The sequence below is a fragment of the Beta vulgaris genome, chromosome 8, assembly GCF_026745355.1.
Source record: "Beta vulgaris subsp. vulgaris cultivar EL10 chromosome 8, EL10.2, whole genome shotgun sequence".
Lineage (NCBI taxonomy): Eukaryota > Viridiplantae > Streptophyta > Magnoliopsida > Caryophyllales > Amaranthaceae > Beta > Beta vulgaris.
In genome coordinates, this window is record NC_079209.1 from 6,157,607 (window position 1) to 6,164,830 (window position 7,224).

Here is a 7,224-nt window from a genome sequence, read left to right on the forward strand (position 1 = left end):
AAAAATCAATTTTTCGGTCAAAAGCGTCGTCAATCGAAGTTTACAGTAACAATGTGGCAAAGTTTACAGTAACAATACGGTGAAGTCTACACCAAATACGTAGCTTTTAAGAATGATTAGTAACCTTAAATAATAAGTATAGTAGGCCGAAGTAAGACATGTGAACATTTAAGTTACGTCTTATTTTTTTAGCTTGTTTTCAGTTAATTTCAACTCAGTTTAGTTTACCTTTTTTTAACTTATTATTTGAAGTTACTAGAATATTCCTAAAAGCTATCCTTCTAACTAGAATTATCCCAAAAGTCATTTATAATTTTTTTTATATATAAATGAGCGACTAAACACACCAATATAGATGAGATTTGATCTCAAATTTCGAGTACCATCCACATGACCACACAAGACTTTACCTTAGGCAAAAGTCATCCATAGTTGAGATTATGACTAGGAGAATGTGTAAATTGTCCCTAAAGTTTGTGTACTTGGAGTCTTCAATGTTCTTTCATACTTGAGTTCAGTATGAGTTGAAAAGGCATCGGCAGTTGGGGCGAAGAACAGAAGAAATGACATCATCATCATTTCTCTGCGATTATCAAATCCTTCCTTGATTCCCTCCAGATTTCTGCACCCACGGCCGGTTCTGAGGGTAGGCAAGGAGTGCCACCGCCCAGGGCCCACGATCGTGTGGGGCCCAAAAAAAAAAAATTAACTATGACCAGTTAAATAAAAATTGATACACTTTTTGAATATTTAGTGAAATTTGTGCTATTTTGTACAATTTTTAATAATATTACTAGTTATTAGGCCCGGGCCATGTCCCGAGTAAGAAAAAATTTTATTTATTAATATAATACTTTATGATAATAACACTAAGTACAACTTTAGCCTAGTGGTTAAGACTTTGGTATATGTACTTGAGATCTCGGAATCAAACCCTATACTAAGCAATTTCTAAATTTTTTTATTGTACATGGATAACATGAACTAAAACTCCCTAGATAGAAAGAGCGCCACGTGGCACAGTTTCTTGTTTATACACGCCTTTTAATATATTTGTATAGATGTGCTTATTTTTTATTGGTATCATTAACAAAATATAGATTATAGTTTTAGGTACGAAAGTTTTAATTATATGGCCTATAAAATATTAGGATCGAGTCATATATGAGCCTTTATTTTTAGGTCCGCCTAGGGTCCAAAAATTATCAGGAACGGCCCTGTCTACACCCATTTTTCTACTTCACCTTCTATCTCAAAGAAAAACATCAAAACTATTACTTTAAAGTTTAAAGTACTCCCATCAAAAATTTGAAATTTTCATTATTATTTTCAACACTTCTTAACTTTTCTGAAACTAAGAAAAGTCAGAGAAAAAGACCAATGCTGCAATTCATGGATTACTTTGATTCAATCTGTAATCATATAAGATTGACCGCATAGCGCAGTGGATTAGCGCGTTTGACTTCGGATCAAAAGGTCGTGGGTTCGACTCCCACTGTGGTCGCCACCCTAAATGATTTTTTGCATTTTCTGCTAAAATGTAACAGCTGAGCTGGTCTTCCCTTATTTATGTACAAGTTCAGTTCAGCCACACGTCCAAAGTCCAAACTCCTCTTTAGTCTTTTCCATGACTAAGCGTCTAAGCCCATTCCCAGTTCCCCATCATTACTTTTTTTTTTTTTTTGACATGAGAGCCATCCTTGTTTCTTTAAGGTAAAAGTTTATGCGAAGATATTGTAAGACATATATGATCATCGGCCAGGTCGGGCTTTGACGAAAAAAAGTTACCCGTTTGAGACCAAAGTCTTGGGCTAACTTCTTCATGCCAAACCCGCCATTTTGTGTTGGGCCACTCAGGCTTTTAGGCCTTTTTTAAGCATGGTCAAAAGTTTCGAATTTGGGTTGTCCATGATCTGTCTTTTGCGCTATAAGATTGGACCGAGTCCGAACAAATTGTTGGACGAAATATTGTATCCTAAGTCCGTTAATTTTGAGGTCAGGATAAACCCGCTAATTTTTGGGTTAGGGCAGTGCTGATCATCTCTAACAAATTGCCGTCCTTGGGTGAATATAATCCGCAATAAGGGGATTGTGCACCCATGCTTAAGTATCAAGCAAACATATCATATACGGTCGAAGTATGTCTGAATGTGAAAATGTACTGAACTCTAGAGAGAGAATAGGAAGAGAGAGAGGCTCTCAAGATGGGGTTTACAAACCCCCGACCGCCGGAACCACCCAACACATCTAACTCTCCTCTGATCTCCTCACGTCCTCAATCACCCATGACTACACGCTCCGACCTCACTCTGCGCCGCTGTGTTTCGCAAACATCAAGTGAAGAAGAAGATGATTCACCTTCTCCAGCCACCTACCCAGCACAGAAGCCGTAGCCGACACCTTCGAATTCCCCACCACCGACGCCGTAATTGGTGTTCAATCCAGGTAAGTATTCTATCTCCTTTACTCAATTCATTAATCTTGATTAAGTATAATTTTGCACCAAGTTCTCCGAATTACAAAGAAATCAGGCCTAAAATTCAATCGCTCTCTGATATGATCAATTCCGTTTGGGGGTCGTCTGTTTTCAATATATATGTCAGTGTATTCGATCGTGGTTCATGGAATTCGCCTCAGGCTAGCAGCCACATATGGTGGTTTTGTCAAAGTTCTCCATTGGCCATGTATTTTTATGGAATTCAATTTGACAGTATTGTAATAGTTGTATTTCAGTCCTGCTATACTAAGTACTTTAGCATTCTTTACAATTGCATCTATCGGTTCACATCACAAATTAGGGCTTATAAACCTGTTGTTATAATCGTATGTCATGTACCCATGATAAATATGTTTTACATTGGTCGGAATGTATTTTCTTAGAGTGGGTTACGCAATGAAAAAACAAATCCGGTTTTTCTATCTGGAAACATCGGCACAATTAAGCCTAAAGAAGAAATCAGACCAAATTTCAAATTGCTATATATTATGATAAAAACTCCTTGTGGGTCTTCTGTTTTTAGTAGGTATGTCAGCTTAAACGATGGAACTTCATGGAATTCGCCTCAGTATGGTAGCCACCTATGGAGATTTTGTCAAATTTATCAATTGGCCTTGTGTTCGTATGGAATTCAATTTGACATTGTTATACTAGTTGTCTTTTAGTCCTGCAATACTAAGTATTGTTACTTTCTTTATAATTGTCGTTATATGCACATTCGATGCACACCATCGTTTATATGTACGCCTCCCAGTCGGGGAAATTAATGAAGGCTATAATTACATGGTACATGACATTGTTATATTTTTCTATGTGCATCATCACTTGCCACGACACCTCATATGGGTGCGCTCTTGGATAATATATTGTCCATTGTTAAGCAATATAACACATATTGAAATGGTTTGCTATTAGATTATCGCTCTATGAGTATCTAACCAGTGATTGGATAACTGACATAATTGGCTTGCAATTACTAATATGTATGAATTTATCTCATGCCAAAGCCACGACACTGTAGAAAGATTGTTCTCTCTTTGCGATTGTATAAGCTAATTGTGATTGTGTTAATTGCCGCAACTCTGTGAGTAAATGTCAATTTACCATATTGCCCGACTTTTGGGACTGGCGATAGCCTTGCCCAGCATCATTCGATGCCTGTCTAGACACTTGTTGTCTTTGAAACGTTATATGCTAAATCAATGTGAAAACTACTGTGGGAGGCAATGCAAAGTACTTGAAAAGCTACATTGTCACACTATACGACTAATATATGTATTCAAAGTGAAACACAATTTTATTGTAACTCTATTATGGTTTTGAATTAGAACTCTCTATTATCCTTGCAATAACTCTACGCGATTGGTTTTTGACCTAGCCCAAAATTCTGTGATGCCTACGCAGGCATACGACGTTTGTCGACAATCGAATAGTATGTTAAATATATGTCTTCCATGAAAATTATTAGTTGGAATATTCAAGGTGCTAAAAAACAGAATGCATTTAGTGAGATTCTTTTTCTCACTCGAAAATACAAACCTGATATTGTAATTATACTTGAAACCATGAGCTCAAAAGTAAATCGCAGAAGATTCTTTCTACCCTGGGTTTTGATGATATACTCATATAGATCCGATTGGACATAGTGGTGGAATATGGGTACTATGGAAAAAACGACTTATTCTATTACACGCGCAAACATCATCGCCCGTTTGGCTCACTTTATAGTTCAAGAAAAATGCTCTCTTTTACTTTTTGGCTTACTGGTATTTATGCTCCTGCCCAAAACATTGATAAAGCTCCATTTTGGAACAATGTAACTGAATTTTTCTCCAGTCTTCACCTTCCATGGTGCCTTATTGGAGATTTTAATGAACTCTTGCACATCAGTGACAAAAAGGGGGGAATTATGCCCCCCTCTACGTTGTCAAATTCTTTCGGACTTCCTTTTCTCTTGTCAGGCCCAAGATGTTTGCAGCCATTCGAATGTATTCTCTTGGAGAAAAAAACATAACGACCAGTATATATATGAAAAACTTGACCGTTGTTTAGTCTCTCCCCAATGGGCTTCAAATATCGAAATCATTTCTTCATATGATGCTTATACTTGCTCTGATCATGCACCTATAATATTAACTACAATCAAGTAAGACAATATAAGCCAGCCAGATTTCGTTCCAAAATGCATGGACTAATGACCCTACTACAAGAAAAATTGTTAGCAAATATTGGCACCGACAACATTCACGTTCGCATTTTTATAATATAACCCGAAAACTTCAGTTTATTAAACAAGAACTGAAATATGGGCAAGGAAAAAATTTGGACATGTCCAACAAAAACTGGAACAAAATCATACTAGATTAGAAAATGTCCAACAACAATTACTCCAGTTTCCTAGCAATCCTCATATTGAGCAGCACTTAGAACGACTAGTTCGCCAACGAGAACGACTATTAACTTTACCAAAAGTTTTGGGGGAAATATTCTCGAAAATAATGGTTGACAAAAGGAGATCGTAACTCTGCATTTTTTCATTCCAAAATTACTGCTAAATTCAAACGTCAACGCATTTTGTGTATTAAAAATCATTTGAATCAATGGGTCGATTCCCCGAATGAAATACACTATGCTTTTTTATCAGAATTTCAAGAACGCTTTCATTCTGCCAACCAGTGTCATCGGCATGTATCTACACCTTGCATCTCACCTATTGTCTCCGATACAGATAATTCACATTTAGTAGCTTCTGTTTCGGACAAAGAAATAAGAGACGCAATCTTTAGCATTGATCCACAAAATCCCCAGGATCAGATGGTTATGGATCTAAATTCTTCCAACAATATTGGGATATTATAGGTCCTGACATCTGCAAAGCCCTACATGAATTTTTCAATCATGGTCATCTATTGCGTAGTGTTAATCATAGATTAATCACCTTGATACCGAAACAGCTACTACTCCTGAAAAGCCGAATCAATTCAGACCTATCAGCTTATGCACCACATTATACAAAATTATATCAAAATTTTGGTAGAACGTCTTCGGCCAATTCTTGTTAAAATTATCAGCCCATTTCAAAATGCATTTACTCCTGGAAGACTTATACATGATAATGTACTTATTGTTCAAGAATCCTGAATATCTTTAAATAAATCAAAAAGTAAAAGGGATGGTTTGCACTGAAATTAGATATGGAAAAAGCCTATGATCGTATCGAATGGATTTTTTAGCCCATGCTCTTAAAAGTTATGGTTTTCACCAACAATGGATCAAATGGATCATGCAATGCATCTCAACTGTCTCCTACTCACTCATCATCAATCAAGACACAACCTCTGTCTTCCACCCTTCTCGAGGACTTCGCCAAGGTGACCCTTTATCACCTTATCTTTTCATTTTATGTATGGATGTCCTCTGTCGACAACTGGATTGCGCAGCAAAAAATTCAAAATCAGGAATTGGAATCAAACTTGCCCCACATTCGCAGATAATTCTAGGACTATTCTTTGCTGACGATGGCTTACTATTTTGTAAAGCTAACTAGAGTCTGCCATCGACTAAAAAATATTCTAGACTTTTTTTTGCATTAATTCAGGAGAGTTAGTGAATTTTCATAAATCATCGATCATGTTTTCAAAACAAGTTCCGAATTCTAGACGTAGATCGATTGCTGGTATTTTTAACATGACCCCAAGGTTTTTTGGGAAGGTATTTGGGCGTTATATTCTCCAATTATAAGCCAATGCCTAGTGATTTCCACAACTTAGTACAAAAAATTGACAGCAAAATTAATTCTTGGCAATATCATTTTCTCTCGAAAGCTGGAAAATCAGTTCTTATTCATAGTCATCTAGAATCATCCCCAGCTTATTTTATGGCAACAACTCATCTTCCCAAGAAAATATGCTCTACAATAGATAATATCAACCGAAAGTTTTTCTGGCGATCCTCAACGAACTCTTCCGGACTACCCTAATTGCATGGTCAAAAATTTGTCGTCCTAAAAAATATGGTGGGTTGAATTTTCGAAAAACGGCCCATGTAAATGAAGCATACTTAGCTAAAATGGGATGGCGAATCCTTTCTGACGAACACTCTCTCTGGCCAACTCTTATGCGCCAAAAATATCTTCGGAATACTTCTTTCTTTGAATACAAAACTAAGTCATGAGATTCTCATATTTGGAAGTCCATTCTCCGATCTCGAGAGCTATTAAGGAAAGGAATACGTTGGAAAATTGGATCTGGAACAAATATTTATTTTTGGATTAACAACTGGTGTACTAATCAAAGCCTTATTGAAATGCTAAATCTTCAAACACGGCTATAATAATCTGCAACTTACTGTCAGTAGTGTCATTCTTCCATCTAGGCAATGGAATGTTTCTCTCCTTAATGAATTAGTTCCATCCCACATCGTCCACCTAATTTTGGGGATTTCTATCCCTAGTTATCCCACCGCAGTAGATGTTCCTTGTTGGGGGATTACTAGCTCTGGTGAATTTACTGTAAAAACAGCCACCTGGCTCGCTCATGGAATTACTCCTCACATTAATATAGCCCCTAAACTACAAATTTTTCTATGGCAATGTCTACAAAATGGCTTGCCATTAAAATGCAATCTAGCCAACCGTCAAATCACTAATGACGCTCTTTGTCCTCTTTGTAAATCTGATACTGAGACTCTTGACCATTTATTTTTCACATGTCCTCTAATTAGCCAAT

The 7,224-nt window shown here is 36.7% G+C and overlaps 1 non-coding gene across 1 annotated transcript; it reads left to right on the forward strand.

Moving 5' to 3' along the window:
* Window positions 1-1,430: 1,430 nt before the first annotated feature.
* On the forward strand, window positions 1,431-1,504 carry TRNAR-UCG (transfer RNA arginine (anticodon UCG)). The gene has a single exon. It is a non-coding gene; the product is annotated as a tRNA-Arg (tRNA).
* The last annotated feature ends 5,720 nt before the right edge of the window (window positions 1,505-7,224 follow it).